We start from the raw sequence: 21,314 nt of genomic DNA, 5'->3' as shown, positions 1-21,314 counted from the left end.
ATTTGAGGTAAGGGAGGGGATGGAGGGGAACATACACCAGAAACAGATTTGATTAAACGCCACCAGGATTTTGAGGAGGGAGAGAGGTTTGAGAGTTCAGACTTGAGATGAGAAAGATGTTGTTTTCTGGCTCTCCTGAGGGTAGATACACACTTGTTCCGAGCTTTGTGGAAAGAACTGAGATTGCCCTCAGTTGGGTTTGCTTTCCATGAGGCAAAGGCAAGTTGTTTCAGGACAACTGCCTCGCCACAAGCTTCAGTAAACCAAGGGCGGGAGGAAGGGTAAGACAACTGAACACGAGAGGGGATAAATCTGTGCATGAGGGAGAGCAAGTTTCTTTGAAAGAATTCCCAGGATGAGTTGATGTTTGAGAAAGTAGTGATAGGAGACCAGTCTGTAAGTTTGATGGCTGCTCGGAGACCCTGCCAGTCGGCTTGAGTGAAATGCCAGACTCGACGGCGGTGAGGTGGTTCTCTGATAACAGCCAGAGAGATGTCCACTTTAATAAGGACGTGGTCAGAAGAACCAATTGGAGCGAAGGAAGAGCAGCAGATATTGTCAGGGAAATTTGTCAAAATCAAATTTGTCAAAATCAAAATCAAATTTGTCAAAATCAAAAAGGGTTTGAGCAACCCTCCAGGAACGAACCCGCACAGCTACAACAATATTTTTTTTCAAGCATGCTAAACTACATAGTGTTTCATTAAAAACTGCAACCTTATAAAAGGTATGTGAAATTTTTATTATTTAATACAAAAATTTTCTATCGCAGATTTGTTTGAAGCATCGGTTGGAGGAAAAACTGCAAACATCAGAGAGTCGTGCAGCAAATTTTGAAGATGGCATGGACAACTGAACAAAGGATCTTTATGGGGGAGTCTTACTTTGCCACAAAGTCATTTTAACAGACTCGAACACGATTCAGAAAGAAGTTTGAGACCAGATAAGTCTGCTATTTCTAATTGATGAAGAGGTTTATGTCCCACAGGACAGTAGAAAATTTTAATTGCTCAAAGTCTGGTCGCCCGAGGATTGAAAGATCACGAGAAAATATTGAAGCGGTCCATGAAGCAGTTTTGAGGAGCCCCAGGATATTGTTGCATCATTGATCTCAATAATTTAACTTGTCTTTATCAAGTTCATAATTAATTTTGAAGCAGGAACTAAAAGGTACCCATATCATGTACAAGTGAAGCAAAAACTAACAGTTCCAACATATCGATACAGTGGCTACAACAAGTGGTTGTGTGGATTGCGTGGATGCAGCGACGCGCTGCTCTGGCGCATGCTCTCATACCTGACCTGGCGACAACAGAAATTCATTGATCGAATGATCTCAAGGACAGATGTTGAATGGGAGCCCCATTCTGTTATGCGGTCTTCAACCCACCTGACTTCGATATTTGCGGTTACCTGAAGCATAGTGTACCAGGGGAGGCCTCAGACATAGTGTACCATAATCGCCTTGCGTACTGTTAACCGCAAGCCGGCTCCCAGGTCCAAAGCCATGCTACCGTTACCTGTGAGGTTATCATTACGAACAAGTATCGTGCCGATAGTCACGTGACAGATCTTAATTGATTGATTGGCCGAGCAGGAAATCTACCGTAGATCAGTCACGTGTTGCATGCATATCTATTGCCCAATCTCTTGGGCAGTTCCAACCAATCATGAGTTGACATACGCCTCTGTCAGGAAAACAGGACGAACTTGAAGGGCACTCGGTGGAGCGCATACCTCCGCCACGTAATGCCTGATCCACGAGAACATATCGGGCCTAATACATTTAGGAAACATCATGCTATACAGTGCTCTATCGTTTTTTTGCCCCCATCTCTCAATGGTGAAGAATTACTTTATAAATTAAATAATTCTCATATCCCGATCCGGATTTGGATCTTCACCAAAATCTAATCAATTCATCCTTGCGACAAAACCAACCTGTCCACTAAGTTTTGTCTGAATCATTCCACAACTTTTTGAGATATCCTGTACACAAACAGAGAGACAGACAGACAGAAAGAGGTGAAAGCATTACCTCCTTCACCTTCGTGGCAGAGGTAATCAAGGCACAAATGTGTTTTAACCATGTTTTGAAGATTTTCACACATTTATAAAAGCAAGCATGTATTTAAAAACAAGCAATTCACAAAGCATTTATGTACAGGCAATAACATTCCCACTTATCCCCTACGTGCACATACGCACCCTCAGATTCCTAAAGCAGTGAACTTACACTTTACATCGGGTGCCCATCAATCATCCGAGACAATGAAAGGAGAGAGAAAGAGAAGAATTTGGGGATTGGTCATGCTCCTTCATACCTTGCGTCATCTTGGCTGAGCTAACACTGCCCAATAAATTTGGCACAATGAATCTCTTGGTCCTGGTCCTCCTCACCACAGCCCTTGCCCCGCTCAGTGCATCTCCGAGCCACCAATTCCCACCGCACACTCCAGGAAAGATGACTAGTGCAGTGAGGACCCCGGGCTATAAGGTTAGGACATAAGGTTAGCTTCAAGACATAAGACTGGACCCAAAGATGAGCCGACGACCAGACTCTGAAGACCAATTGGCAAACCAACACCAGAAAAAGCTCATATGCTCCCCCTTCCATTACATCTTCTTCCCTCTCCACACGGCCCTCACTGATTTCATTCACCTAGCATCACAGAGTCATCGCGGGGGTCAGGGATTCCTTGTCTCACCTGATTGGCACGTAAGAGCCCCGATGTCTGGTGGCATCTTGAGATTGGCCCCATGGGTTGAGGGATGTAGGGTTTTTTTGAATCCAGGTTTTGGCGTGCTGTCATGGGTCAATTAAGACTCACTGTTCACCTAGGATGCAGCGCTGACAGATGTACCCCAGACTGGTTCTAACCGGGTTTGAGGGTTGAGCGTGGGATGGAGAGATAGTTGACAGTCTAAACTGGGTGAATCCTGTGCTGAGAGGTGTGAGAAATGTCTAAAGAGAAGTGTGTTGGATGTGAAAAGAACATTCTGGATGCGATGCATGTCTACTCAGATGCAATACAGTATGCTAAACTGAAGAAATACCATAAAATAACCATCAACTATCTATAATTCCAGCAGTGTGTGTGTGTGTGTGTGTGTGTGTGTGTGTGTGTGTGTGTGTGTGTGTGTGTGTGTGTGTGTGTGTGTGTGTGTGTGTGTGTGTGTGTGTGTGTGTGTGTCTTTGACCGCTGTTTCTCGACAACCACTGGTCTGATATAAATGAAACTTGCCAACAATATTGCTGGGGACCTGAGGATGTGCCTTTTCAAGGTTTGTTATTAATCGGACAAGTGCTTCCAAAGTTACGGCCATTTATTTACCAACCAGTGACAGGACACGTTGCTGCGTGGGTGTGGCCGATGGGGAGGAGATCCTCAGCCACGTTCCCCATTACGGGTTACAACGTACGGACTTCCGGATAATGATGACTTCGTGTATTCTAATAATTTCTTGATTTCTTATGCGCATTTATAGATAAACACAATGCCTCAAGTTATGATCGTTTTCATATAAGACGGTGTATAAATTTCGGTAACATCAGAGTGAGCCGGTATGCTCCGAACCAGGAAGTAAATTTTTAAACACGCAATAACTGACGATCGAAAATAAGCAAGTAGGAGACAAAATTTGATTGACTTTGTGTATTCTAATGATTTCGCGATTTCTTATGCACATTTATAGAAAAACACAATGGCCCAATCCAGTCGTCGTTTACGAGAGTGAAGGAACGGCGACCGGCCGACGATGACGTCACGGGCCGTGCCGGTAACATGGCAGCGAATGTCATGGAAAGCAAAGACGGGGAGGTAAACTTGAGTTTCATTAACTCTGTGCGTGGAAGTGTGGTTGTCGCGAGAGCGAAGGAACGGCCTGTGTGTTTGTTGTTTCTGGCTCGCGGTTTGAAAGTTTTTCATTTTTATTTTTTGCACGTACGGCCACGCACGTATGGGCATGCACTAGTTATACTAAATTTAACTACGTTACCTCCGAAAAGTTAAAACTGTAACAACAATATGTATATATCTGTACAAATCCAATCATCTCTCTCTCCTCTCTCTCTCCTCTCTCTCTCCTCTCTCTCTCCTCTCTCTCTCCTCTCTTCTCTCTTCTCTCTTCTCTCTTCTCTCTTCTCTCTTCTCTTCTTCTTCTCCTCTCTTCTTCTTCTCCTCTCTTCTTCTTCTCCTCTCTTCTTCTTCTCCTCTCTTCTTCTTCTCCTCTCTTCTTCTTCTCCTCTCTTCTTCTTCTTCTTCTCTCTTCTTCTTCTTCTTCTCTCTTCTTCTTGTCCCCTCTTTTTCCTCTTCTTTCTTCTTCTTCTTCTCTCTTTTTCTTCTTCTCTCTCTTTCTTCTTCTTTCTTCTTCTTCTTCTTTCTTCTTCTTCTTCTCTTCTTCTTGTTCTCTCTTCTTCTTCTTCTCTCCCCTCTCTCCTCCCCTCTCTCCTCCCCCTCTCTCCCCTCTCTCCTCCCCCTCTCTCCCCTCTCTCCTCCCCCTCTCTCCCCTCTCTCCTCCCCCTCTCTCCCTCTCTCCTCCCCCTCTCTCCCTCTCTCCTCCCCCTCTCTCCCTCTCTCCTCCCCCTCTCTCCCCTCTCTCCTCCCCCTCTCTCCCCTCTCTCCTCCCCCTCTCTCCCCTCTCTCCTCCCCCTCTCTCCCCTCTCTCTCCTCCCCCTCTCTCTCCTCTCTCCTCCCCCTCTCTCTCCTCTCTCTCCTCCCCCTCTCTCTCCTCTCTCTCCTCCCCCTCTCTCTCCTCTCTCTCCTCCCCCTCTCTCTCCTCTCTCTCCTCCCCTCTCTCTCCTCTCTCTCCTCCCCCTCTCTCTCCCCTCTCTCCTCCCCTCTCTCTCCCCTCTCTCCTCCCCCCTCTCTCTCCCTCTCTCCTCCCCCTCTCTCCTCTCTCTCCTCCCCCTCTCTCCCCTCTCTCCTCCCCCTCTCCCCCTCTCTCCCCTCTCTCCTCCCCCCTCTCTCCCCTCTCTCCTCCCCTCTCTCCTCCCCTCTCTCCTCCCCTCTCTCCCCTCTCTCCTCCCCCTCTCTCCCCTCTCTCCTCCCCCTCTCTCCCCTCTCTCCATCCCCCCTCTCCCTCTCTCTCTCCTCCCTCCTCTCCCTCTCTCTCCCTCCTCTCTCTCTCTCTCTCTCTCTCTCTCTCTCTCCCCCACCCTCCCCTCTCTCTTTCTCTCCCTTCCCTCTCTCTCTCACTCTCTCTCCCTCCTACCCCCCTCTCTCTTTCTCTCCCACCCCTCTCTCTCCCTCCTCTCCCCCCCCCCCAAGGTTCTCATCAGCGAAGTGACGGGTTGTGTCTGCTCGTTTAAAATACGTATGTCAAATGATTTCTGTGAGGAGCGATGCCAAGATTCATCTGCTTTGCAGCATAAAGCTGGTTTTCATGGCTTAAAGTCCCCAGCAAACAGATTTATTTTATTTAATACACTTTTTTAAATCTAGAAAATGTATTGTTTTATCCGCGGGTCATCCCAATGTCCCAGTATGAATCCCAGCGAGCCGTGTCAAAAGCAGCTGCAACGGCCGATTGGTTCCTTGGCCCAAGCTGGAACACGTGTCGATTGCCACGATACCATGTTAATGGGACCACTGAGCCAGCCGATGTGTCGTGCTAATTTGGTGCCATGCACCTGATCTCCCAATTTTAACAGTCGAGCAGAGTCGATGAGGCACACAACACGGTCCTGTTATGGGCGTTGGTCGCCCGTACCCAATCAGTCCTTTAACGAACGTGCCAAATTGCAATCAAGATCTCGACCCCCTAACTTCACCCCAAGACCACGTCGGTTTAATGATGAATGGTCTCACGGGGGATGGGAACACATGAAGCAACATCAATAGCAATTATAGTGAACAACAAAACCCCTTAACCCTCCACCGATACATTCTCACGGAGCGAGCAATGAAACGATCAGGAATGTTACTTATTTAACATTAAGGCCTCAGCCATACCACGAGAGATCGACAACAGATGGAGGTGGATAAGACAGAAATACCCTTGCTGTGTCAGTGAGACACAGCAGGGTACCGATGCAGGGTATCAGCCCAGTTGTGTTTTTGCAGCAGGTTACGGTCAGCACGTCGCCCCAGTGCTTGTGAGTAGATGGACAGGTGTGGCTGGCTGGGTAGGGTGTGGCTTAGTGCGGCAGCTCCGCAGACTCAGTGGAACCTTTCGCACAGGTTGAGTCTGGGCGTCTAATTTGTCCTCGCTGCAAGTGACATCCGGCATCCCTCCCCTCTCGTTCACCATTGATTGGCCGAAAGGTGTGTTTGATGGATGGAGGGCTTCCCCCTCCCCCCCTCATACTTGTCACTTTGGGAAGGTCATCCCCCTACCTTATGCCGACTGGAGCTCAGGTTTCCCGCACAGACTAGAGCTTCATGGACTACCCAGATGCTTTAAAGGACAAAAGACAGATTGCAGAGGGTATAATATTAAAGGTTTTAAAGGGACGGTTTGTTTTTAGACACACATTAGGGAGGGTGGATGACGTCTGTCTATACATAAAGCAACGCGTATCGTATATCATGAATGCATCACCTCACGCTTATTCTGGTACATTTAATACGGAGATAAGTAAACTATGCTAAGCAATGTTAACCCCTATAAATCATTTCCACAACAGTGTGATCATAGAAAAGCGAAGAGACGGAGGGTAAAAAAGGCAATGAACTGACAATCGGGTCATGGGGCGGCAGTTGGACAAAACGCACAAGGGATTGAGGAGGCAGGGGTGGGGGAGTGAGCAGGGGTGGTGGGGGGGTGATTAACCTGCAAGTTATAGTGCTGGGTTATAATATCTCTGACAATCACATCACCAAGGTTGGTGGATAGGAGCATGGGGATGGATGGGTATGACATGAGATGGTGGTGTACCGTAAACTTGAAGTGCTGTAGTGAAGAGTGGAATTGGAATACCCCAGGAAGGTCGTTCCACAAACGGGAGAAAAGAGGAATATACGAGTTGAGGAGGGTAGTCATCTTGGACTGCATCAGGAGGGAGAGAAGGAGCTCGACCAAATGGACCACCAACCTGTCCGCGTCATTAAAGCAACAGGCTTTGTGCTCTGGCGTCATCGCGGGGGAGATGCCAACTACATGTGGTTCGTCCTTGATGGCGATTTGTCTTTTCAGGTTGAAAAATCCCACAATGACAATGGGGAATTCAATAATATGTTTACTGAGGAATGAATATCATTGGCTCAGGACGTGCTGCTTTTTTAATTTTTTTATTTATTTATTTTTACGTTTTTTCACTTCCCAGGATGAGTAGGTTTGATCCTCGAATCGATGACAATGAGGACAATCTGTGAAAATGAGAATGAACTGAATGAAAGCAAAAATATGAAACATTCAGTGGATTACAGGTGCGACTTCCATGCCCAAGTGCTGACAGACCAGGGTGGCAGAACCGGATGCGACCTACCCCTGTTCGTGTGGATATTCGAAGCCTTCAGCGTCATCGTACAAAAGGGCGGTAGGACATTTCACTGGGGAGTGTTCCGAGTTGTCTGGTCTTGGGTTCCTTGTAGCTACCTTTAAACAGGTGATCCACTCTTGGCCAGGTAATTTAGGACTACCTCGAACTTGGCAAGAAATTGAATTGCTCTGGATATTAAGTGTAAGTTACAGCAGAGTAAATGGAATGTAAATGTGTTGAGTGAACCATAGATTCATGAAAGATGAGTAAACGAAAGGAATACCCTGCGACGTGCCACTGCATTATACTTCGATTTTTCCATGGGTGGCGCTGGGTGGTCGTTAGAAGCATCACGTAAGTGCCGCCCCGAGAGTGGTAGCTTAAGGTCGGGGCTGTTTAGACTTGCAAGGCGCCTTGCGGACCTGCTTCACCTGTAATCTTGTACCTGCACTCAGTCATATGGGCGGTTGGTTTGTTCCCTCGTTAAATCCTCACCCCACCCTCCCACACCCCATGACTCTCAACGACCGTCACCACTGCTCCCCCCGCCCCCCCCCCCCCAATTTCCAAACCAGCCCATTGGGTGAGTTTGCATCAAGTTAATGACATCATGTGATGTTGCTTACGTATAGAGTAAAATGGGTCTGAATTATGATTATTAGAGTAATCCAACGATGACCTTGATGACCTAACAGCTTGGTCGTCCTAATAGGTACTTGCTTGCCTTTTGCCTTATTCTGTGATAATGTTTTTCATCATTGATCACAGACATCAAGCACCATTTACACGCTCTGAATTGCCGACAGATTGTACAAAAACCCCCCACATCTTCCATGATGTCTGGCAACCAGAGAGAAATGGCTGACCGGTACTTTCACCGGTCTCGGGCATTTGTGGATCGAGAAGTTATGAGTGTTTTAAGTTTGTAATACATTGGACATTACACTGGAGGAATGTTTGAAATATGTATGCAGTCCAACTTTTTTTGTACACATGATCGAGGCTCATGGAAGAGCTGGAGCAGAAATGGAAAGGGCGGGGACACCAACAGCAGAGTATAGGGATGGGGGGGACGACGACGAGATATGGGGGTATCATTCTCCCCATACACACAGCAAGAAGAGGGGAAGTTGGTATGAAACGGAAAAGGAACAAACCTTGGGAATGGGGTCATTTGGGGGTAGAAAAGATCATGAGTATGGATGGGGGATGACCTGAAGTAGTGGTGAACAGCTTTCTTGAAGCCCTGGAGGGAAGAATTGGACTCGACAGGCAGGGGAAGTTGGTTCCAGGGGTGAGACAAAGGAGGAACAAATGAGTAGAGGTGAGCAGTGAGCCTGGATTGTGCGAGTTCAGCAAAAGACTTGGTGAGATCTTGAACATCCAACAGCTAATGCTAACAGGCTGGACACCCAGCTTAACGTCCATCCAACGGACGCTGCACTTTGCAATGCAACAAATTGTCTGAGAAGCATCAATCCGACAGTGTGCAGGAGGGGGTCGTAAATCGAACCCACCCAGATAGACCACTCAAAGGTTGGTTCACACGTCTCCACCATCCTGTTGGACCATGTGTTGTGAACCATGTCCGAGAGAGTCAAGACTGACATTGGGTTTTTGTTTGAATTTTATTACCTCCATCACCGAAGGTGGATGGAGGTAATGTTTTCAACCCCTGTCTGTCTGTGGTGACAACTTTTTTTAATTTTGTCATCTGTCGATCTGTCTCGTTTGCTTGTAGCACGGCTCGGCTCGGCACGGCACGGCACAGCTCGACTCGGTATTTACTATGAGTGCGATAACTCGCAAACACTTTCAGCTATCTTCGTCAAACTTTACCAGAGGATTCCGAAAGGAAAAAGTAAGGCTGCCAATGTTATATATGTGAAAGGTCAAGGTGACTGTGACGTCATTTGTGTGATTTTCGTCATACCTGTCAGGGTACTGCCTACCACCTTATTTGTTTGGCTGTGAGCAGGATATCTCAAAAAGTTGCGGACGGATTCAGAGTAAATTTAGTGGACAGGTTGAGTGCGTGACAAGGACGAATTGATTCGATTTTGGTGAAGATCCGGATACAGATCCGGAAAAGAGAATTTTTTTTAATTTTCAAAGTGAATATTTTAACCACTGAGAGACGGGACCAAAAAGGACATATTGTTGTGGGCCGGGGTTCGTTGGCGATAAACGACCACAAGGTGGAGCAGTGGAGTCGTCTCCCACCAAACACCCGGAATTTAGGTCGTGACTCTCGGATAAGTCTGAGAGTTCACGGGTCCCTTCGCGGACCGTGGTCGCCAATACTTCGGCGTGAGGAAGGGTCCACTTGTCTAATTTCAATTTACCTAAGTACTCATGCCATCCAACTACCGGGGAAACCACACCCTCGGCCGACTTTGTCCAAATCGAGTCGTCATCACCGACTCGGATCCGGCGTAACCGAGCGGAAGTTACCAAAGCCACGCCTGACCAAATGAACAATTTACGGCACGAACGGCTTTACTCTTTCTCAATACGCACCTTGCTAGGTCAATGGGAGAAAGCACAGAAAACGAGCTGGTACATTTAACGGGTTTATTTTACAAAGAATAATCGGGGAGGGGAGACACAGAACAGAGTTATCACAAATAAAGAAATGTAATATACAATGAAAGGAAAACGCATACAATTCTACTTACAGACGGGGCCCACGAACACACACACACACACACACACACACACACACACACACACACACACACACACACACACACACACACACACACACACACACACACACACACACACACACCAAAATAAACTGGACCCCATGGGTCTTTATTCGGTAGAGCCAGGCCGGGGGTACCTTCCCACCTCGTGCGGTCACACAGACTCCGAACCACCACGGTGGGACTCGAACCCACGACCCGAAGTCCACGACCCACGTCCCCTGCAGCTCGGCCGCCACTACCACGAGAATCCACCGCAAAGGGCCGCAGACCGCTCGAACCACGACCGCCGACCGCTAATCGAGACCAAGACCGCAGACCGCTATCGCCACGATCACTCCAGAACACACTCGTCCTGACAACCACTCGACTCTTCTGAGGTGGGAGGGGTCTCTTTCCCTTGCCACTCGCCTCCTGATTGGACGAGGGGTTGTCGGACGACTCGTGGCGGCCCTTCATTGGTCGGGCCGAACACTCCATCTGGCTAAGGCGGAGCCAGCCTTGAGGTGACGAAGCCTCCGCCCACGTCCGTGGTCCCGAACACGTGCGTAATGGCGACCGGGTCGAGTGAGGGTTGTTTTGTAGTTGTAGTTGTAGTTGTAGTTGATGAGGATGTAATAAACCTGACTATAAAATAACTCGTAGCCCACACATGTAATTCCCATTAGACATCGGGGATGGATTCTAACTATAAATACATACTTATCGAAATAACTGAACTACGGGGACCCTGGCTGCTTGTGCGCGCAATGTTTCCAAATCCGTAACAATATCGCACGACATCTGAAAAAAAGTTGTGGACGGATTCGGACGAACCTTGGTGGACGAGTTGGTTCATTGACAAAAACAAGCAGATTAGATTTGGGTTCAGGTTCGAATCCAGATCCGGCCTATCGGTCGGTTGGTAAACGTAACCTGTCCAGCCCGGTGGAGGTACGCGCTCCGCTCCACCGAGTGCCCTTCCAGTTTGATGTGACTGTTCACTTTGGGTTTCTGGTCACTTTGGGTGGTTTCCTTTGGGAGTGAGTGAGCAGTCATCTTTCCTTGTTATATATTGAATTTCAGGTTACCTTTTGGGGATTATATTTGGGTTACTGTGGATTCAGGTTTTGTGGGTTTAAGGTTTATTTTAGACACTGGGTCTGCTTTTAGAGTTTGATTTGAATTTTTTTTTAAGTTTGGTTTTAGTTTGACATTCCAATGAGTTGTTATGGTTTCATATTTGGTGGTGGTTGTATGGCAGCTTAGATGCCGGGGTAGCTATCATTTCTTGAAGTGCGACTGTTTCGCTGATGCAGTGCCCCTCTACCAGTAAACACACTGGAACTGGTACTCATTTCGCCGACCTCGGAAGGATGCAGGGCCGGATTTAGGCATGGGCAAGGTGGGCAGTTGCCCAGGGGCCTCCACAACCAGGGGGCCTCCACATATTTCATGAAAAAAAAATTGTAAGGAAAAATGTATTTGTGAGTGCCTGAATGGTAGTTGGTAGTTAGTGGAACAGATGTAAGATATTCATCTTATCTCATTCTCTATTTTATATTGAAGTTCAGATTCTTTGTTCTTGAAAAATATACTTTATGGATGACTGACTGTAAATATGTCTTGTCACCTTTTTAGTATTCCAAGTTATGGTGAGCCTCCACTACTAAAGGCTGCCCAAGGGCCACCACATGTCTAAATCCAGCCCTGGAAGGATGACTGGCTGAGTCAACCCCCTGGTGTATTAATTCAGCGGCCAACGGGGCTTGAACTCAGGACCCTAGGACCCCAAGCCGCCACCCCAACCAATGAGCCAACGAAGGATCTCAAGCCACCACCCCAACCACTGAGCCAACACCAGGCTCGTTTCATATTTGATGTTAAAGGTCGGGTTTTATGGTCTCGTGTGAACTTTCAAACATTGTTCTTTATTTAGTTTGAGATGCAGATTTTGCTTACATGGCGGGGATCAAAAAGGGCTCGTACAGCGATCTAATTACCAGCCCCATCCTTAACCCGAACAACTGAAATTTCCCAGCAACCATTACCTTGCCTGGATCTTAGCCAAGACAAACGTGCCTCTTCGTCCGTCTCTCCAAGCACCACCCTGAGGTTGGAGCCATGCGGGGAGGTTCCCGTCTGCTGCGTGGATCCCCGTCATGGCCTCCACCCTCCCTCCATTACCCTGATCATCCCCGCCACCTCCACCCGATCACCCTAGACAACCTCCCAGGTGACCCCACCTCCACCGCGACTCCACAAGCTCCCCCATAGGCTCTCCTGCCCTTTGGTGCTTTGGGGGAACTGCACAACCCCACGCACATACCCCCTGCCGGCCTGCCTGCGCCCCCACCCCCAACCAACCAACCCCCCCCCCCCCAAACCAACCCTCGGTGCAACCCATGCCCGAGCTTGCCGTGGCTTGCATGGGATCAGAAGCGCGGGAATGCCATTTCAAAGGTCACCATGTTTTGTTTAACCATCGCGGTTACAATAACATCAATCACCCACGTCGTACTTACAAGGGAACGTACTCCATGATGCGTACCCTCCCTCGTTATTGCACCGCGTCGGGGGTGAGCGTCGAGGTGAAGAAGATTCATCCTTACAAATTTGCGTACGTAATAAAGTCTTTGAATCGGAAGGACGCACACACACACACACCTCACACCAGGTGGATACAATCCACGACGAGTTCACCTCGTCCTTCCGAACAAGGAGGTCGAGCTATCTTTCCACACAAATGTGAGGTTTTTTTTATTTTCCCCGATATTCCGACCCCACCGCCGGGTCTATTTATTACGTACGAACGGAGGGGGCTGCACCGAGAACATGAAAAACGAGAGGGAGGACGATGACGTCACAATTGGAGCTCTCCACACAGTGGGTGTTTGTAGGTTAAAAATAGATGGATCTTCCATTGGATATCTCGACGGTCCTCAGGAGCGTTTCTCCGGTAATCCGCCATCCCTCGACATGGAAAATAAATAAATAGGACCTTTGGCAGGGAACAAGAGGCGTCCATTGTTCGCGCGAGACACGCATTTAATTGCCGTCACTCCCTGCGTTTGGGTGGGCGAGCGAGTGGGGTGAGCTGTAAATTTAACAGCACACGCCATGGGATCCAGGCACAAATTGAAGGGTTCGGTCCTGCGGCGGGTGCAGCACTCGCACCACGTGTGAACCACAGGGAGGGGTCGTGTTGGACCATTATTTTCGCCCCTACGTGTCGGTTGTGTGCTTAATGTATAAATACACATCCCGCGGAAGAAGCTCTGACGAGGATGTGAGACTCGGATGAAATGGCACACACGGGGAGGGCTTGCGGGACGGGTATTTGTGTGGATTTGGACCGTTGGACCGTCACGGCTGTGTCACACACTCATGACTCGAACCCCACCGAGCAGGAGTGTCCGTCCGTCTGTCTGTCTGTTTGTATGTAATGGACAGCTCTGGAGGCCAGAGGAGTCAACCAATTTTGATGAAACTTGACTGGTAGGTTCATACCAGGATCTAGTTGTATGCTTTTGAGCACCGTTGCTATGGATGCCACCGTTGCCAAGCAACGGGACTTTGAATTTTTTGAAAAAAATCCGAAAAATATTTTTATATTATTTTTTTTTCGAAAATCAAAAATCGCCTTCCACGCTTTTATGCGCACTATATAATCAACCTCTTTGTCAAAAAATTTCAGCCCGATCCGTCAAAAACTGTATGACTAGTATACAATTATGTAGCGACCACCCATGTCGCTTACCAGATTGTCCGTCCGTCTGTCTGTCCGTCCGACCCTGAACTACTGCCTTAGTTTTGGGGCTCGCCCCCCGCCAAATCCTTCTGTGGAACGTTTTAGGGTTCTTGCGGATGTCCTTAGGTGGGTGGGAGGTTTCATAAAGACCTCATTACGAGTATGATTTTGGGTTTCGATCCGGAAGAAGCTGCTCCCGATCCGGAAGTGACCTCAGAATGGTGTTTCTCTTCGTTTACCTCACGAGTGTTTGTAATCTTGTATTTTGGTATACTAGTGCATGCCCGTACGTGCGTGGCAGTACGTGCAAAAAAAATATAAAATAAAAGAACAAGAATTGTGATGTCAATTGTGACGTCATAGCACCGTGTACTGTCATTGGTTTGGTAAATAAATGGCCATAACTTGGGAACCACTTGTCCGATTAATATCAAACCTTGAAAAGGCACATCCTCAGGTCCCCAGCAATATACCTGGCAAGTTTCAATTAGATCGGACCTGTGGTTGTGGAGAAACAACGGTCACAGAGAGAGAGAGAGAGAGACAGACAGACAGACAGACAGACAGACAGACAGACATTGCTGGAATAATAGATAGATTAATGGTGGAGAGTTAATTTGCTATTTGCTAACATTCGCGGATTCGGCATTAACGTCGACTTCACACCTGTTGGGGACAGCTGCAGTAAGTGTTTTGCCCAAGGCATTCACGAACAAGCTATCCGTGCCTAACTTTCGATTGTAGGTGTTACAGGAATGTGGAATGTATCTGTTCATGGTTTGGCTTTCGCTGTTTTCGCATTGTGTGTTTGCTTACGGGCTCCCTCCCTCTCGTGCATAGCACGGGTACCTTGCTCGTATATATGGTATGTGGTGACTCACCACATATAGCTATGTAATTATATTACATGTACCTTTATGTAATATATATATATATATATATATATATATATATATATATATATATATATATATATATATATATATATATATATATATATATATATATAGTATGTAGTGATTCATCACACACATGTATATATTTTTTTAAAGAGGGAGGGGGAACAACACACACGCACAGAGAGAGAGACAGACAGACAGACAGACAGACAGACACCAGAGGAACCAGAGAGAGATAGTGGGGCAACTTAGCTAAATATAGCATAACAATTGTGCATTTTGTGAGGAAAGCACCAAATTTGGCACACTAGTACCTATCATATTATGAACAGATTTGGATATTGGGCCATCTCAAATTTAGCCGCTGATTGCTGTGGCAGCCATTTTCCACTGCCATCAAAAATTTTGAGATGGCCCAATATCCAAATCTGTTCATAATACGATAGGCTACTAGTGTGCCAAATTTGGTGCTTTCCTCACAAAATGCACAATTGTTATGCTAAGTTTCCCCACTAAGAGAGGAACCAGAGAGAGAGGTGGGTGGTGGGGGGGGGGGGTTCAAAGAAATTCCACAATATTTGCACTTTTATTTTATTTTATTTTTCACCATATACTCAAGGTTCGTGGAAAAGCTATCCATCCATTCGGACCATACTCTACACAGAGCGTCGGTGCCGCTAAAGCAGTGTCCTGGGCTATTGGGCACAATCCTGGATGGGTCGCCACTCCGACGCCTCTTCGAGAGGATTGTTGAGAAAGTAGATGAGAGGGTTGGCAGAACGGTCCTTTCGGTGAGAGTGTAGGATTTCTCGGGATTGAAAGACATGTTCTAAGTGTTTGACCAGTTTCTGATTTTGTCAAGGTCTGTGGAGAGGGGAGAGGCTGCTGCCTGTCTGTCAGACGGATGAGGGACGTCACAGCAGAGAGGGGGGGGTCATCAGTAAAGAGATAAAGAGGACTTTCCAGAGAATCAGTGAGGTCATTGATGAAGATTAGGAATAACATGGGGGCCGAGAACACTGCTTTGGGGTCCTCCAGCCTTGACAGGGAGAGGAGGTGAAAGGCTTCCGTTGAGAGCCGCACGTTGACTACGAGAGTTGACAAAGTCAGTATTCAAATAGTGGAGTTGGCCTTGGATTCCAGAGGTAGACAGTATTGAGAGCAAGGCAGGATGCTAGACTGTATCAAAAGCTCGAGATATGTCCAGAGAGACGGCCCTGATCTCATGTCTGAACAGTGAGGACCTCCATCCTTGTTGGGAGAGGAGCATTCTTAATAAATGGATGGGTACTACTTAATAATCATGGGTGGGTGGATTGATCCGATACCTTTCTTCCTACCTCCACCCCGAACGAGCAACGGGATTTATCCCAAACTCTGGAAATGGTATTGAGGACTGCCGGACTACCAAGCTTTAACCGGAGACATACCATCTTCCCAGTCAGAGTAGTCATGCCAGCAATTTGTTCAGGAGGGTGGGAGCCGATAACTCACCTACTCAACTTTTCAAAAACGGGGTGGGATCTTTAGCATCCACAAATGAATGCAAGCAGATGGGACAGCCGACTTAACATCCCTCCAACAACACACTTTGTGATGCAACTCGGTCCTTGTGAAGCACAAGTCCGACGGGTTTATATCTGCGGATCAGGAATTGAATCCAAGCTATATAGACAGCCAACAGGTGAGCATGCGCGTACACATAGGCCACCTCGGAGCTCTGTAATCATAGCAACCCTTTCTATAAATAAAGGAATCCAGTGAACCAATTACACCGGCATACACGAGTACGATATTTATTATGATGCATTTCAATGAGTGCAGCTTTATGATGACGTCTGAACCCGTTTGCGTCACACGGCAGACGAAAAAAAAAATTCGAAAATGAGGAGAATGATGAACGTGCCTCCAGATCACGAACTTCACAATGGCCTCAAGGTCCCTATACACACGGTTAGAATTTAGTTAGAATTTATCTGTATGCTTCCCTCCACTGTCCACACAAATTTGAATTTTTTCTCCATGTTCTTCTGGACATCTTGTTCCATGTTGAGGGTTGGAGGTCAAAAAAGCAGCCCCTGCCGGCTGTTTTGAGGTCTTCACCCACGTGTTCCTCAAGGTTTGGGAAACATGTGGGTGAAGTTTCCCCTCGATCTGTCAAGCCGTTCTGGAGAAGGAGATTTAAAAATGTTTATTCTTCATAAAAATCAGAGGTACCAAACCATTTGACCTATACTATGACATCATAGGTGGACAACTTTTTGTTCCTCATGGATATGCGATTATACCTGTGAAGTTTCACCTTGATTTGTTCAGCCGTTGCAGAGATCATCAATTCCCCCCCCCCCCCCACCGCCCCACACACAATTTAATCCCAGATGACCCTCAAAAAATTTCATACTGATCAGATAAAGCGCTTGATGCATGCAAGTATGACATCATAACAAAGCCATCTATGACATCATCCCTGAACATAAATTCAAAAAAATAAATAATTCTGGCTGCCAGACCACACATCTGATCAGGTTGAAATTTAAAACACATATTCCCCACAACTTCTAGATCACAATTGAAGACATTTCATGTCGATTGATGAGGCAGTTCAAGAGAAAGAATTTTTCAAAGATTTTCGTTCAATCCGATACGGTTACCAGACCATGTGACCTATTAATTTTTTGTGAACACCCTGGTATCCCCAATGATTGGGGAACATATGGGTGAAGCTTTCTCTCAATCTGTCAAGCTGCTCCGGAGAAGATGATTTTTTTAAAGGTTTGAGGGTAAATCTAATACGGCTGCCAAACCATGTGACGTATGACATCATAGTTGGAGAACGTTTTGTTCCTTGTGGATAGGCGATCATACCTGCAAAGTTTTGCCTCGATCTGTTCAGCCATTTCAGAGAAGATTATTGAAGGTTTTATGTTAAAAACAATATGGCTGCAAAACCAGGTGACCGATGACATCATCAATTTTTTTTCCCAATTACAATTTAGCCCTAGATGACCCTCGAATGTTTTTTATACTGATCAGATAAAGCATTTGACGTGTGCAATTATGACGTCATAACAAAGCCACCTATGACATCATTAAAAAAAATCGCACTTTCCCATGGGGAGTGCTTCTCACGTGCCAAGTTTCAAGTTTCTCCATGGAATCGCGCGATGGGTCCGACCAATCGGGAGGCGAGTGGTCGGGAGAAGAAGCCCCTCCATCCTGAAAAAGGAGGGTGGTGGTTGTTGGGACGAGCGCGAGGACGAGGATTGCGCCCCATCTGCTTTCATCTCGCTGGCGCTGATCTCGTCGCATCTCGACGCTGGTCTAGTCTCGTCTCGACGCGGTTGGTCTCATCCTGGTTCGCTCATCTCTGCCAAACCGCACAGGGCGGGAAGGTCCGTTTCCGTGTGTGTGTGTGTGTGTGTGTGTGTGTGTGTGTGTGTGTGTGTGTGTGTGTGTGTGTGTGTGTGTGTGTGTGTGTGTGTGTGTGTGTGTGTGTGTGTGTGTGTGTGTGTGTGTGTGTGTGTGTGTGTGTGTGTGTGTGTGTCTGGTGCCCCGTCTTTAAGTAGCAACTGTATAAGTGCTTTCACTGTACATTATTCGCATTCTTTCGAGTCGGTTTAACTCTGCCCTTTATGTGTTCCTTCCCCACCTATTGTAAATAAATATCCATTTGTTGAATGTTTCAGCTCGTTTCTGTCCTTTCCTTCATTGGTTTAGCACGGTGCGTGTTGGTGGATTTAAAAAATTTCGTTGCTGCTGCAGATGTACATTTGGACCGACGGGACCTAGGTAACCATCCGCTCGGTTTACGCACGGGTCGAGCACGGTAACGACTCGTCCCGTTTGAGGGTGTGAATCCCTCGGTAGCTCGCCACGTGGGCCTCTAGGTATTTTGAAGTTTGGCAAATAACCCTGTGCCCACGCGGTTTATTTATTGGCGATTCACGGTCCTGTAAGGGACCCGTGCCTTCGGAGTTATCCGACGGTAACGATCTGAATTCCAGGTGTTCGGTGGAGCCGACCCTACTGCTCCATCGAGCGGTCATGCTCGCCACCGATACCTGACCCACAACAATATTTCTAAGTTGATAAAGGACATAACTCTGTGAAAAATTGGCGAAACATCCTGAAACTCGAACTTGTGCTGTAACTTATCATACTAATACCATTTACGAAGTTTCAGTTGAATATGTTAAAGGATATGGGAAAAGTCTGAAAAACCACAGCTGGGACGGACTGATGGAGGGGCGGCAAACCTCTCGTCCGGTAGTCCTCTCCGGTGAAACCAGTAGGGGACTAATAACCTCTTTATTAGAGCATCGTAGGCCTGGTGGAGGAGTGTACATTCACATTTGATGTGTCTATATCTTGGGTTTGAATCTCGACCTCAAACGTGTGCATCGTCCATCAGGAGCATGTTGATCCAGATGACTGGTCTGCCAGCACTGGTCGTTCATTGGTGGAGGTGAAAAACCCCGCGGTGTCTTTTGCGAAAAGTAGGCAAGTTATCGCAAACACTCCAAACCAATTACAAATCCCTTCCCAAATCAACGTCACAATTGGACGGCCGATTCATGAAAGAAAAACTTTTTCAGGTCGAGCTGACAATAAAGTAGTCGTAGAAGTAGTGGGTGTGGGGGGGGGGGTAAGCTTCCATTCCAACTGAAGTAAGCTGCAAAAAGCAACCATGGAAGGCTACACAGGTAAGAGCGTGGGAGGAGTCGATTTATTTATATAATCCTCGCCACCTGGGTTTAATTAATTAGGTGAGAGCTAATTGGTTATTCCCTGCATTCGTAGGTGAGAGACGTGAGTGGGTCTTTGTTTTTCATTTATATGTTGACTGCTTTTGACATTTACATGTGGTACATGCTTGGGAGCCTCAGCGGTGCATGTTTCTGTCTGCGCTGTCGCTGTCGCCAACAAGCGATGAAACCGGTCCAGCAGCTGAGGGGGTGTGTCGCATTGGGATTCTCATGTACATACAATTGGTGAATGTCTTTACAGCTGTGGCAGGAACTCTTGGAACGGTTGGAAACAGCAAAACACTTACCGCATGCCTTTCGTGGTTGCTTTATGCAGCTTTATTCGGCTCGAAGAGCATGTGAGGAGTATATATAAACTTATATATATGTATATTGTTGTGGAAGTGGGCCCTTATTGGGTTATTAAATATAGGATTAGCCTAGATCCCCCCTTAAATGCATGTTTAGCCAGGTTGTTTGGTAATCGAATGTTACATGTGTGTCAGAAGGTGTAGCAGGCGGTCCAGTATTCATACAGTGGTGGTGTACCGAGAGGCGCTTTCTTTTTCCTTCCCCCCCCTCCTAACCAGCCCCCACCGAGCGCCCTGAGAGTCAGTCAACAAGACGTGCCAGCAACCCATTGGCGGAGAGCTGTTGCAAACTAGAACGATGGACCAATCATGTGTCCCCGGAGGTGGACCGCCCCGAAAGGCAAGAGGAACTGCTTTTCCTGTCTGTGATCGGCTTTATGAGGAGTGGCTTGATCAGCTGTTCCTCCTTGGCCATGGATCCAGCATGCAGGTCATCCCCAGGTTCATCCTGAATCCAACCACAAGCCTCTGACTGTCCTTACTCCCTGCACAGCTCGACCACGACTTTTCATCCCATCGATCCACCTGCAGAGTCCAACACCCAGATTTGGCCTAGTCTGGTGTGGAGGCCAGGCCTGGATTTGCAAACTGGACCTTGTGAAAATCCATCTGGAACACACCATAGATCTTTCTCTCCTGTGCCGTCGACCTCACAGGGGCTGGACGCACCGACGCTGCGTGCCTGAGCCGTGCCGATAGGAGTACATCGCCGCCATTTTGCCACGCTGGGTGCTCGAATCCGGCGACATCGGCTTGTCACGAGCCGCATTCGTGCCTTCGACACTTTTCCTCTCGTCCATGAGGCACCACCAAGTACTCCATGTCTTGTATACATGTCCAGGCCTAAGGCTTATATTGCTGGGGCCTCCCTGCGAAACCCGTATCCGTAGCTCCCTAGATAAGGACGGGTTATAGATTAATTATAACGTTTTCGTGAATGCTTTGCTTGTGTCGTGTTCCCCGATGTTTCCCCAATAAATCTGGCTGATTCATACGAAATTTGCCGCCTTGAATTTATTCGTGTTTCGCTGAAGAACAATCACTCGATTTGTATTTAAAACAAAACTGGCTACGGACTGCGGCAGACTTCGCTCGGTCTCTGATCAAGCCCAGTCTGTAGCCGGGGTGTATATCCCCAACTGGCAAGGTACAGGGGTACTTTGGTATCATGATCTGAGGCACGTGACCCGAGACCTGTGCCGAACTAGCCGGCGATATAACCCCTGAGACGGCAGTGCTGTTAAGCGCCGCCGAATCAACAACAACAAATATATATATATATATATATATATATATATATATATATATATATATATATATATATATATATATATATATATATATATATATATATATGCGAGTGGGATTTGCTTATACATTGTGCTTCCCCATTATCTTGAGTCGCTCACCTGCATTTGATTTTTCATTGATTTATGTT

At 47.1% G+C, this 21,314-nt stretch overlaps 1 long non-coding RNA gene across 2 annotated transcripts in view; it reads left to right on the top strand.

The window, feature by feature from the left end:
• The first annotated feature begins 1,039 nt into the window (after positions 1–1,039).
• LOC147021071 (uncharacterized) overlaps positions 1,040–21,314 on the top strand; it is a 29,709-nt gene continuing 9,434 nt past the window's right edge. The window contains exons 1-2 of one of the 2 annotated variants that reach the window (XR_015060708.1): positions 1,040–3,821; positions 11,752–11,999. This is a non-coding gene — a long non-coding RNA (uncharacterized LOC147021071). Of the gene's footprint in view, positions 3,822–6,782; positions 7,481–11,751; positions 12,000–21,314 lie in introns of those variants that run through there. The other variant, XR_015060709.1, reaches the window with a different exon arrangement.

Source organism: Eptatretus burgeri, chromosome 8 (genome assembly GCF_056783735.1).
Source record: "Eptatretus burgeri isolate ZD-2024b chromosome 8, Ebu_testis_v1, whole genome shotgun sequence".
Classification (NCBI taxonomy): Eukaryota; Metazoa; Chordata; class Myxini; order Myxiniformes; family Myxinidae; genus Eptatretus; species Eptatretus burgeri.
This window is presented reverse-complemented; position numbering and strand designations above follow the sequence as displayed.